Source organism: Protopterus annectens, chromosome 1.part0 (assembly GCF_019279795.1).
Source record: "Protopterus annectens isolate FY-2018-M chromosome 1.part0, PAN1.0, whole genome shotgun sequence".
NCBI classification, from domain to species: domain Eukaryota; kingdom Metazoa; phylum Chordata; order Ceratodontiformes; family Protopteridae; genus Protopterus; species Protopterus annectens.
In genome coordinates, this window is record NC_056725.1 from 738602967 (window position 1) to 738617192 (window position 14226).

The window sequence follows — 14226 nt, forward strand, 5'->3', positions numbered from 1 at the left end:
CCAAAATGCAGAACAAAGCAACCAAAATAGTATAAAATGTCTGCCAACAATTTGAAAGAAGTAGCTATGAAAGTGCAGTGTTATAAAGAAGTAAGGGAAAACTTGACAGGATGTTCATCAACAATGTCTGTGATATTTCCCAGGCAGAGAATTTCTGTTTGAATTTATCTGAAATGTTGAAAGCATTTGAACCTTTCTGAGAAAAATTCAGAAAATCACATAGGAACATTATTGGAAATCTGCATAATTTTGAAATGCTTAATGAAGGGAACTAAAATGTTAATTACTGTGCAGGCCACCAGGTTCAGTAGCCTATTTAAAAGGCCATTAATTAAATGGCAAGTCAGGATTATCCTGAAAGAAGGAGTAATTTGTCAGTTTAACATTTAGAAAGTCCCATAAAGGATGAACCATCCTGCATTTCTCGAAAACATGCAGATCAGGCTCAGTGTGAGTGCAGGATCTACAGAAGCATGCATTTATGTGTGTGTGTGTGTGTGTGTGTGTGTGTGTGTGTGTGTGTGTGTGTGTGTGTGTGTGTGTGTGACTGTGACTGTGTGTATGTATTTTGTATGTACATGTATATATATATATATATATATATATATATATATATATATATATGTATATATATATATGTATATATATATATATATGTATATATATTTTAATAATTTACTCAAAGCGAAAGAATTATGTTGGCAGCTTTTGTTGGGGGCTGAGTCTCCACCTGGTATCAATCACAACCTTAATTTAAAATATGCCTTTAGGTGGAATATGTGATTATCTGATTTTTTTCTTTTTTTATTAACTTCTGTTCCTTTTGATGTTACATGCTTACGGGGTTGGTTAGTGACTATGCTTTTTATGACACTGAATACTGCTTGTCTTATTGATTGACACAGTTTTATCTGTACTTAGATGTATTTGAACCATGGCAATTCTTAACTTTTGTTATTCTGAAGAAGTTCTACATAATGAAAGAATTGTTGTGTCTTTCGGCTTTTCCCGGTTAAGGGTCGCCACAGCGGAACTCCGATCCGCTAATGATTGGCAGTAGATACGTGCTGAGTTGCCAGCCCTGACGCCCATTCACACATGTATCCACACAGAAGCCGCTCTAGCTGAGACTCGAACAGGACAACATCTTAATGTGAGGCGACAACGCTACCGCAGCACCACCACATAATGAAAGAATGAAAGTGCTAAATAAACTACAGTTTTTTGCATTTTATATATATATATATATATATATATATATATATATATATAGGTGTGTTTTTCGGCTTGACCCATTAGGGGTTGCCACAGCAGATCACCTGTCCACAGATTGATTGGCAGTGGGGCTTTTATGGTGTCGAGTTGCCCGGCTGGTGCCCAACCTTCGCAGAAAGTACACACACAAATGTATCTACTCCATGTCTTTAAAACTCACTAAACAGGGAGGACATGCAGACTCCACACAGAAGGCGCTCCAGCCAAGAATCAAACCGAAGAACCACTTTCTGTGAGTCGACAACACTAACTACTGCACCACCATGGAGAGCCGTATCTAGGAAGGGACAATCCTATAAAAATCTTAACCATAACTGACTGGTTCTAATAAAGTTGAGCATCTGACTCAGTTAAGTAACAATCGAAAATGGAAGAGTGATGGAAATTGTATGGGGAAAATTAAATAACTGAATCTAAATCCATATTACAGAAATTGATCAGATATATTCTTTCAAGCTTATAGTGCCATTTTTGTATTCTTCCCATAACATCCATAGCTCCTTATGGTGTTCAGACATTTTTTGGGTCTGTCTTCCTTAACTAAGTGAGTCACCAATTAATTAAAAGCAGTATTAGAAAGTGCAAGGTGTAATTAATACCGGGGTGCTAAGATTGTTAATCTCTGTGTTCTGCTATGAAGAAATTAATGATCAATTTTCCCTCATTATTCATATTTTCATATTTGCATTTATATTTTTATAACTGAGAAACCCATGATCTGATATTGTTAATCTTCGTTCATTCCTTACTGATGGGTTATCTGTTCCATTGCCGGAGTCGAGCCAGCCTTATACCAAGCTGGCATCAGTGAAAAACTCTCGAGCCAATATCTTACCCAGAATGCTCTGCTTCCTGTTACCTCAGATCTCGTTTGCTGCGTTGCTGTACAGCCGTGTCAAGCCACTCTCTCTCAGCTAAGTGAATAATGTTTTGAAAGTTTCTATATTGCTAGTGCTTTAAAAGTTTTCAGTTACTATTTCTATACTCTTGCCCTAGCGTAACTTTAAGACTCTCACCCTTTAGTTTTCTTTCCCTTTATTACCCCTTTTCTTACCTTTGAGGTAATTCTTCATTACCATCATTGGTAATCCTTCCTTTCTCTCTTCTTACCCTTCTGGGTAGCTTTTCTTAACTCTTTGGTACTGTTGTTCATCTCCACATCATTATGTCAGACAAGAAAAGTAATGTTGGTTTCAAACAGTGTAAGGATTGCGGCCATATGTTACCACTTTCTGATGGCCATGATTTATGTGTCTATTGCTTGAATGTCTCCTACATTTCAGTGGATACCCCATGTGGGATTTGTAGAAATTTTTCGACCAGGACTCTCAATGAAAGAAAGAACAAGTTAATCCCGAAAGGCCTCCTTAAAACTCCTTTCTTTGAGTCTATCTCTAGGTCGGAGGGCTCACCCCCTCCTGCAAAACCCTGTAAGAGGTATTTTTCTTCTTTCTCCTCGAGGTCACTCACTTCATCTCCCTCTGGAGATCGCAGGGAGTCAATTCATAAGAAGGTAAAAAATTCCAGTCCAGCACTGCCATCTGTGACCCTCGCAGCTCCAGGCTTGGCACTGCCCCAGTTGATTGTTGCACCAGCTATGTCCTCTTTATCGCCGTCAGCACCGGAGTTCCCGGTGCAGACGCTTACTGCTATGACAATTTCATCACAGCCTGTACCGGCACCGTCTCTGTAGGTACAGTCTCCTTCAGCACCGTTGGTGCAATCTCCTTTGGCCCCAAGTTTGATGATACTGTCCTCTACAGTGCAGACACCTTCGGCACCAACATACTCTTCAGTGCAGTCCTTTTCAGCACCGTGATTACTACCAGTGCAGACACCTTCCACGACGGCACCATACTCTTCGGTGTAGACACTTGCCACACCGCCCTTTACAGTGCAGACACCTTCGACTTTTGTGGTGCTGCCTTCATTGGCACAGACTACCTCAACACCACAAGACCCTCAGGTTTCTCCCCCTCAGGAGACCCCCTCTTTGCAATCTTCCCTAGAACTCCCCAGTGAGGAAGTACCTCACAGGGTTTCATGCAAGAGAAAGCACATGGCCTCCACTGAGGAGTCTTTGACCGAAGATACAGACTTTGATGACAGGGAAGGGTCCCCACGATCACCTTCTGATGAGGTGTCCTTTGGTGACATCCTCAAGATCCTAAGACAGAGGGGTGACTGGAAGTCCTCCAATCTTTCCTCAGAGGAATCCGTATTCCTGCAGGCCTTTTGTACCTGGCCCCCTACCCCCTGGGTAACCCCGCCGGCCAATGAGCTTGTCCAGCTCATCGTCCAGCGTGCATGGAAGGCTCCTGACACCCTAAAAGCAATACCGTGGAGGCCTGACAAGATCTTATCCGTTATGCTGAGAGGTCTTGAGATTATGGCAATGGGTGATAGCTTCCAACTGCTTTCTAATTGCTATGCACATTCCCAGGAGCTCCAACGTGATAGTGGACAAGTTGAGCAGGAAGTGCATTCTACAACCTCACAAGTGGTCCCTCAACCCTGTGATATCGGCAAGAATTTTCAACTGCTGGGGCCAGCCTTGCTACGACCTATTCGCCTCCCCCACCAACTACAAGTGCAGAAACTATTTTGCCCTGATCCCCCCTCGGGGACAGTCACCAAGAGATGCTCTAGCCCACGCTTGGCCCTCGGGTCTACTTTATGCTTATCCTCCTCTCCCCCTCATCTCCCAATCTCTGAAGAAAGCATGGCAGTTGAAAAGCAAAGTGATGCTTATTGCTCCATATTGGCCTTGACAAGTTTGGTTCCCCTTCCTCTGGCCTCCCCTGCTAGATCAACCATGGATCCTGAATCCATCTCCAATGTTTTTCTCCCATCTGCAGGGTCTGACTCACCCCAATCTAACAACCGCAAAGCTGACAGCTTGGTTTCTCCACTTCCTGTGATTGCCAGGCAGGATAACCTTTCATCCCCAGTGTGCAATATTTTTATTGCATCTCATAAATAGTCCACCAAACTAATCTATCCCAGTAAATGGAAAAGGTTTTCATTATGGGCAGCGAATGAACAATTAGACCCCTCGTCAGCCCCCGTTTCGGAGGTCTTAGATTCCTTATCACATATTTTCCACTGTGGGGTGTCAGCCTGTACTATTCTTGTTCATTTAGCTGCCATTTCAAATTTCCACATTGGTTTTCAGGATTCTTCACTCATGTCACATAGACTCAGTAAGACTTTCTTGAAGGGTGTTTTTCACCTAAAACCTCCCTTTAGAGAACCAGTACTACCTTGGGATTTCACCTTGGTTCTACAAGCCTAACAGCTCCCCCTATGAACCAGCATCTTCATGTGATTTAAAGTACCTCTCTTGGAAAACTTTGTTTCTGGTTACAATTACATCGGCCAGAACTTTGTCAGAACTTCAAGCCTTGTGCATCAAACGTCCCTACCTTTTTTTCCTTAAGGATAGAGTATCACTGAGAACTGATTCTTCCTTTTTACCGAAAGGAGTGTCAGAGTGGTCTATCAACCAGTCTATTGACCTCCCAGTATTTTTTGCTAATCCTTCTAACAAGGGAGAGTATTGCCTGCACTCCCTGGATGTTCATAGGCAAATACGATTATATCTGGACAGAACAAAATCTACCCATACATTAGACCAACTATTTCTGTTTTTTTCTGGACCAAGACTAGGTCATCTTGTCTCAAAGATTATGTTGGTGTCATGATTGAGAAATTGCATTTCATTTATCTACAACAAGAACAATGTCACCTTGCTTCACAGAGTGAAAGCATATTCTGCAAGGTTTATGGCAACTTCAGCAGCTTTCCATGCTAGGGGTTCCCTCAATATTATTTGCTCAGCTGCGACTTAGGCCAAACCTCATACTTTTATCCTTCATTACAAATTGGATTTGGCCACCAGAGGTAGAGCTTCTTTTGGCTCCATGGTGCTCAGGAATGTCCTTCCATGAGGGCCATCCAGGGATACAGGTAGCTGGGGACTCTGTCCCATCAGTAAGGAATGAACGAAGATTAAGAACATCAGATAAAGAAATTATATCTTACCATAGCGTTCCATCTGTGTTGTTGATCTTTGTTCATTCATTACTCCCCACTCTCCATCCCCCTCCGGAGGTCCCTGCTTGATCTCATATACTCCTTTATTGTAGGTCTGTTATGACCAGAGGTAGCCTCTACTTTTGTCTATCAACTTGCAAACTCGATCTGAGGTAACAGGGAGCAGAGCATTCTGGGTAGGATCTTGTCTCGAGAGTTTTTGGCTGATGCGAGCTTGGTATAAGGCTGGCTTGTTTCCAAGGATGGAACCGATAACCCATCAGTAATGAATGAATGAAGATCAGCAACACAGATGGAACGTTATGGTAAGACATAACTTCTTTTTATTGAGGGGCATAGTGTGAAATATCCTGATGGGAGAAAGAAAAGTACATTGACAATTTGCAATTACTGTACACTGTACTGGAGACATTGGTAGTTATTTGGTAGTAATTCTGAAAATATGAAATTTTTCCATATTTACTTAATATTTCTAAAACTGGGTGACTTACAAACTATTGTATGGCATTAGATAAAACATTAGATGTTGTAAGAAAGCTGCCATTAATATTTGCAAGTTGCACATTTTGAAGATCTTCAGGGTTATTTATATTGTTAATTATGCAAATAAACAAAATTCTTCATATTTCTGTAAATATCTTAGTAGGCATGCACATAAAAAGGAACTTTTGCTGATGTGTAAAACCTTTTGCCCAGATAATAAAAGTAAGTTGACAAAACACATCTAGGTTATACAGTTTCCAAGATATGACAATTTGTTTGTGAAATATTAGATAAAAATATCATTTGGATTTTGTATTCATAATAATCGATAATAGTATTGATGAAAAATATGACTATACTGTTATCAATGCAAAGAGGGCATTTTACTGATAACAGTGCTGTTTGTACTATTTTAATGGCTTTCAAAAAATGTCAGCATTTGTTTGTGTTATGCTTTGAAAGTTGATTTCCCAGAAAAAACAATGTGTGTAGGGTTCTAGAGGCGTGACATTCCACATCACATAAGAGTTAATGAATTCATCAGAGAATGGGCAAACTGTACATCAGCACCCTGACTGGAGAACAGTCATTCTCCAGCAGGGTATTATTTTTTATATATTTATCATTTGTTAACTGGAAAAATCCAACTAGGTTCCACAGAGCCTGTTTTCAGTGGAGGCCCGGGGAGAAATGTTCCAGATGCATGTCTTTACAATGTGGAAGGAAACTGGAGTACCCAGAGGAAACCCACACAAACACAGGGAGAACATGCAAACTCTGCACAGAAGGCACCCCAGCGAGAATCAAACCAGAGAACCTCTTGCTGTGAGGCAACAATGTTAACTGCTACACCACTGCACCACACAATGTACTTGTATTAATGTACAAGTAATGCCCGCTGAAAAACAAGTCTGGCTGTTCACGGCAGCATATCAAGTTGCCGTGGAGCTCAGACTGAAAAAACTAATGGAAGCCATTACTTTACACTCGCTAAGTAGTGCTTTTGCTGTTTAGCAAGTGTTAAAAAAACAGAAAAAAAGTGTGTGTGTGTGTGTGTGTGTGTGTGTGTGTGTGTGTGTGTGTGTGTGTGTGTGTGTGTGTGTGTGTGTGTGTGAGAGTATGTTTATGTTTCTGTCTGCGTGTGTGAGTGAATGCATGTATGAAAACACAAGAGATTGTGTGTGTGAGAGATCGAGAGAGAGTGAGAGCAATCTTGTGTGAGTGAATGTGTGTATGAAAGCAGAGGAGACTGTGTGCATGAGAGAGATTGAGAGACAGAGAGAGAGAGTGAGAGTGATCATGTGTGAGTGAATGAATTTATTAAAGCAGAAGAGACTGTGTGTGAGACAGATCAGGAGAGTGAGAGCGATCTTTTGTGTGTGAATGCGTATATGAAAACTGAAGAGACTGTGTGTGAGATCGAGAGAGCGAGAGCAAACCAGTGATCTTGTGTGAGTAAATGCATGTATGAAATCAGAGGAGACTGTGTGTGTGAGATTGAAAGAAAGAGAGAGCGGTCTTGTGTGCATAGCTTTCAACTGTCCAGATTTTTGCAGAATGTCCAGATTTTTGCCTCATATTTTTTATCTGTTCCTCATAAAAGTTTTGGTTTTCTGAAGTTTTGTGGCAAATCAATGAGGAGTGAATTCACTAAATAATGACAGGTATTTGTGTTTCAGGCTTTACATCTTTCAGGAAATGCACTGTAATACAAGACCTTTTATTCTAGCAACTTTCTAAGTTTATAAGAGAAATATTTAACATTTTCTCTATTTTGGGGGCTTTGTCCCCCCCCCCTCTATTTTTGGCTTTGATCAGATTTTTTGTGCTGAGGCTGAGAGTTATGTTTGTGTGATTGAATGTGAGTATGAAACCAGAGGAGACTGTGGGTGTGCATATGTATGTGTGACTGTGTATGACAGAGTGAGAGAATAGGCTGTCTGTAAAATTGGTGTGTTTTACTTATTTTTTGAAGTACTATATTATTTTTTTTATATATTTTTGATGTAAAATGCTTCCTCCAACACCATTAACATATACTACAGAAAGTTTGAAACATTAGGTGGGGGAACTATTTGACATCAAAAATATGTAAAGAAAATAATATAGTACTAAAAGAAAAATAAGTAAGTAAAACACAATTTTACAGAGAGCCCATTCTCTAAGTGCAAGAATGCTGTCCAGGGTGTGTATATTATAGCAATAACCCACGCCTGGGTGTGGGTAATGCTGGATTTACCCATGGTTGGTGTGGTTTGGTCACGAGGGCGAAGCCCGAGTGACCAAACAAAGCCAACTGTGGGTAAATCCAGCATTACCCACATCTAGAAGTGGGTTATTGCTATTATACAATGACATTATTTAAGAAGAAAAAAATTTTTTTTCTCAAATAATGGCATTGTATAAATGCCTCCTTGCTGCCCTTCCGCAGCTGTCTGGTATTCTGCAGCAGTTCTGATGTACTGTGCATGCATATGCCTACGCAGTACATCAGAGCTGTGGGCAAAAGCAACAGAGAAAGCAAGATCTCCGTTGCTTTTTACAAACTGTTTCGCTATGTTAAACCCATTTAACATAGAGAAACAGTTTGTAAAAAGAAACTGTTTCGCTATGTTAAATGGGTTTAACATAGCGAGACAGCTTTAAAAAAAGCAACGGAGCCGTTGCTTTTTTAAAGCTATCTCGCTATGTTAAACCCATTTAACATAGCGAAACAGTTTGTAAAAAGGAACGGGGAAAGCAAGATCTCTGTTGCTTTTTACAAACTGTCTCGCTATGTTAAACGAGTTTAACATAGTGAGACAGCATTAAAAAAAGCAACAGAGAATCTCCGTTGCTTTTTTTAATGCTGTCTCTTTATGTTAAACGAGTTTAACATAGCGATACAGTGTGAAGGAACGGAGATCTTGTGTTCTCCGTTGCTGAAAAAAAAAAAAAAGAGTTATAGTAATGGAAAAAGTCCGGGCGACCAGACCTTTTTCCATTACTATAACTCTGATTTACAACATGCACGCTGACCAATCAGCGTGCACGTTTTTTGAATATTAATGGGGGGTCATTGTATAATAATGTGTAATTAATGCCCTTCCAGGGGTGCAGACATTAATTACACATCAACACACAGCCTGTCAGGCATAATTGCTTACTTATATGAGACTTAGGAAAGACTACAGAGATTATGTTCAGCTTTGCTGCAGGCCCCAGAGCAATTAATCATGCAACCATTACTGTTCACTGTTGATGTTAATCGTGTTTCAAATGGCAGCAGCAACTACTTCCCCAGGGATGGGTACAGCATTCTGACGCAACAGGGAAACCTTCCCTGTTACTACTCCCAAAACTGACAAGAATGGCTCTCCCTTGGCCACTGAGGGGTCCACAACAACCACAGGGGACGTGGCTAACCCCTGGCCCATAGCCACTTTAGGTGCTACACCAGAGGGATATAGGGTAAAAGATGAGTGGTCTGAAGTGCAGCAAATGGGCACAGCAAAGTCACCCACCTGCAGCTGAGTCAAATTATTAACCTGCTGTGGTGGCAAAAGTTGTTTGCTTAACTTTTTCTTTTTGTGTCTGGAAAAAGGACCAGCAGTGGGACTGGTAGTCTGTTCTATGGTCAAGCGGAAATGGTGCTAGTTTCCCAGAGACAAGCAGCAAATGCTGGTAAAACTATCAGTCTACAAAAGTTACTTTTTTTTTATTTACAGAAAAAGCACAGTAAAAAGCACTTTAAAACATTATGCCAGCCCAAAAAGAAAAAAAAAACTAATTTTCTCTACTTTTTTCAGTTAGTTTACAATACTTTTAAACTGACAGAAAAATGAATACTCCATTTAAAAGTACATTATAGTCTTGAGACAGTCTGTTAAAACACAACACTCCTAGCTTTAACATAACTTTCCTGAAGAGGAAAGTAATAAAACATTAATAAAATTAAAAAATGGAAGTTTTTTTCCCAAAGAGAACTTACCTGCCCAGCAAATGAAAGCACAAGCTGACTGATGATCAACAAAAGCCTCAGAGGAGTGTACTGTCCAACAGCAGAAAAGATCCGAAGCACTTGATCTCCAAACTCGTCTTTTGGTCAGCTCAACATAAAACTGCCTGACAGTTGGGGCATGTAGAAGGTGCCCTGAAGCTTTGGAAGCTGGCCGTCTGTTATATCCTTGGGAGGATGTAACCCATATAGCTAAGTCTATTGCAGCAGTGATCATTCAAACATCTACAACTTACACAACTGTACTTTATTTACACAAGATAACCGTTTTCTGTTTTCTCAATTTTCTAGAAACGAGTTATGGAACTTGATGATTCTTTGCGGGTCTGAATGGAATGAACTTGGACTTTTCAGAAGTCTGAAAAGTCTCTGTCACTTGCAGTTTCCTCCTGAAGCTACATCTTTGAAATGTAGGCATCAACTTTAGGTTGCCTTTGAAGTTTTCTTTGTAGCAATTTTGTAAAGGATGCTCTTATTAGCATCAAGTTACTATTACTGGACAATAAAGCAGATCTTGTATGCAGATTTGTTTCCAAATCACCATGCTATTTAGATACGATAACTCTTTTGTAAGTTTTAATGTCTTGTAATTTTTATAGTGCATGGAGTGCCCCAATTATGCCCTGAAAACAAGAGAAAATAACCCTTTTATATGTTTATTAATAAAATCGTGTTTCTTACATATGAACCATGCTGTTATAAAATAAAGTGATCCTTTCATTGCCATACAAATAACAGTCAGACAAACTGTTTTAGGAAGAAACCATCAGCTTTAAAAGCTGTTAAACTTCACATTGTCATACAAATGGCATCCACAAAGAAACTGCACCAAAAGGTAACAGCTTCAAAACATATTACTGCACCTCATACTGCCACACTGATAGACAGCGATCACGTGGGAATATAAACAGAAACCAACTAAAAAAACTGTTAACACTTTCTTCACTGCCACATTAATGGTAGGCAGGAAAGTACATATTTAAATAATCAACAGCTTTAATAGCTGCCACACCCCTTGCAGTACCACATAATATCGTTTTAAGCTGTAGTATCACAAATATGGATAGTTAAAACTCACAAAACATTATGTTTGTGTCTCCATTCATATCTGGATGTTATGTACTCTCATAATAAATGTAAAAATGTTAAGAGATTCACCTTCAAAGTGATGCTTGAGAGGTGAATTTCTTGTCATCCATTTCTTGATTTTATAGCAACCTGGTTATGATCAGAGACAGGATTCTAATCCTCTGTCTGCAGAAGTGTTGTGTTTTCTGTTGCTACCTTTGACAAAGAAAGATTTTTCTACACAGCAGACATTACATCACTTTATCGTTCTTTATGGTATTCTTTATTTATTCATTTATTTATTTATTTATTGACATTTATTAACCAGGTTAGTCCAGCTGGGTTTTTGGCCCATTTTCAGTGGAGACCCGAGGAGAAAAGCTCCATGTACAGACAGTTTACAAACTAAAATAAAATAAACATTTACAGGAACAAAGGAATAAAAAATTGAGTTATACAATATTGTAAAGATACAAAGCCAAGTATGTGCACACACTGTGGTTGAAAATCAGCCCTCTACTGAACAGGGTTAAGATTATTTACATATTTATAAACATGAGTGAGCCATCAGATGTGATGTATACATCAGAAAGAGGTAACCTCCGGTACAGGGATTGCTATTGTGAGGAGAAGTTGCTGATCTGAGGTGAAATCAAGAGTGGAGAGGGAGGATCAAGATGGGGCTTTACAAGAACAGATTTTGCAGCCGAGTAAGTGGAGTCTGAGTTTTTCCTTAAAGTGGGCTGGGTGAATGGTGAAGCATATGTCTCTAGGAAGTTCTTTCCAAGTCTGGGCTATGGAGTATTTGTATAAGAGTTTGCCTACAGCTTTTTTTGGTTGGTAGGTATGTAGAAGTTGCTGATTAGAGGTACGGAGAGTACGAGAAGGAGTGTAGGTAGAAATGAAGGAAGAGAGCAGGACAAGATGACAGTTTGTAGAGAATAGAGTGTAACATTTGAAGTTGTGTTAGCAGCAGTACAAGGAGGAATTCCAGCCAATTTACGGATTTAAGGGCTAGGCAGTGGTGTGTGTTATATGGAGAGTTAGTGATGAATCTAGCAATCTTATGGTAAGTTTGTTGGAGTTTGAGGTTGTGGTTTGAATGTTAGTGAACACTGGGGCAGCATAGAGAAGGGAGGGGAGTAGGAGAGCTTGAGCAAGGGAGAGTCTAGCATTTGGAGTTAGGAATTTTTTGTTACGATATAGTAGGCCTAATTTTTGGTTTGTCTTTTTTATACATTGGAGAAGGTGCATATTAAATTTGAGTTCATCGTCAATTATGACTCCTAGAAGTTTGGTGTGAGCATCAGATTTGATAAGTGTGTTATTAGAGGATGAAATAGAGAAGGAGGATTTGTGGTGGGACAGTGACGGGGGAGGAATAGTAAGAGTTTGGTCTTTTTAGGGTTCAGGATGAGAAGGTTATCAATTAGCCACTGTTCAGTAGATAAGAAGGTTTGTTGAGTAAGAGTATGAAGCTCAGAGATGTTATCAAGAGATGGAGATGAGGGTTGAATCGTCAGCATATTGGATGAGGGAGGATAGTTTACAAGATGTGTAGAGATCGTTGGTGAAGATATTGAACAGAAGGGGTCCCAGGATGGAGCCTTGGGGAACCCCTCTTGGGACAAGAACAGAGAAGAGGAAGAGAGCCATTTAACAGACTTCTGCCTACTAGATAAGTAGCTTGAGATCCAGGTAAGGGTGGAGGATGATAGGTTGAGACTAGCAAGTTTAGACAGTAGTAGGGAATGGGAGACTATCAAATGCCTTAGAGAGGTCTAAGAAGTGACAAGAGATAAGTTTGTTGTTATCTAGGGCGTCAGCAATGGTATGGGTAAAGGATAGGAGGGCTGTAGTTTGGGACAGAACCCATGTTGGGCGGGTGTGAGAAGGTTGTGTTGGAGTAGGTATTTAAGAAGTTGTGAATTAATGCTTTTTTCAAGGATTTTAGAGAGGGAGGATGATAGCTATAGGAAAGTAATTAGATGGGTCTGTAGAGTTACCACCTTTGTGTAAGGGAATGGTGAAAAAGATTTCCACAGGGTAGGTACAGTGGATTCCTGAATGGATCTGTTGATTAGTATATATACTGGGAAAGCTTTAGAGTCAGCAGCTAGTTTTAGGAAAACAGGAGGTAGTTAATCAGTGAATGGGAAGCAGGGTTTGAGTTTAAGCAGAAGAGACCGGATGTAAGAGGTAGGAACAGGTTGTAGGAAGAAATGATTGCAGTTAGGTGGGTTGGGAGGGGTAGGATGAGGGGTACTATTTCCATTTGGTGGTAAGAGACCCCGAATAGTATTGATAAAGTGTGTATTAAGTAGTGCAGCTGTTTCAAGGTTGGATGTGTTTGGGTAGGGAGAGGGGTTTGAGGGGCAGCCAGGAGAAAGAATTTTATTTATGGTTGACGAGAAATTCTGTGGGTTGGATTTGCTATTTAGTTGACTGGAGTTAAAGAAGGATTTTTTATCAGAGTTATGTTTCTTAGCGAGATTTCTGAGACGATTATAGTTGTGAAGCAAGGGCAATTGCGTAGATTTGATCCAGGCTTTCCATGCTTTATCTCTCTGGAGCATAAGGGATCTAGTGTCTTTAGAAAGCCAGGGAGCATAGTTGGATTTTATTCTGACCTTTCTAGAGGGAGCAAGGGAGTTCAGGGTATTCAAGAAGATGCTATTAAAACTATTTACAGCATCATTTAAAGGGATTTGCTTCAGGAAAGACCAGTCACTGGAAGATAGAATAGAGTTGAATTCAGTTGCATTGAAGTTAGAAAGTTTACGGCAGTCTCTATACAGGCTAGGTTTGGGAGGTTGGGAGTTGTTTCTAAGGACAGAGGTGGGTAGGTGGTCACTAAGGTGGCCTAGTAAAGTAGTGAAATTTTGATGCAGGTTAGGTTGTAGCCCCCCACATATTTAAAATATTTTGAACTATATACATGGATACATGCAATTCCAATATATTACTCTTTTCCGAATATAATATATACTTAAATTATGTAGGGGGTTATGCCCCTCCCCACACCCCCTGATGTGGGGGGGGGTGGTGCTCCCCACAACACCCTTACTATATATACTAACTCCAGGGTCGCACTACAGTGGGGAAAAGGCCATATATAACTTTCAGTGAAATGTGTTTCAGTGAATTGAGATTTCAGTAACTTGTGCTTTCAGTGATTTGTGTTCAGTCATTTGAGTTTCAGTGAAATGTGCATTCAGTGAAATGTCCTAGACTCATATACACAGAACTGTTTACACAATCATATTATATTTTCATCCCCTTAGACCCCCAGTCCTTTTCTCACAAACACCATCTGATTATACTTAATGTTGTTGCTAAAATCCATT

General features: G+C 40.0%; 1 protein-coding gene across 1 annotated transcript in view; it reads left to right on the forward strand.

Moving 5' to 3' along the window:
- The window catches only part of LOC122794375 (symplekin-like), a 1034965-nt gene that overhangs the window by 901020 nt on the left and 119719 nt on the right, over positions 1–14226 (forward strand). The gene's annotated exons all lie outside the window — the stretch shown is intronic.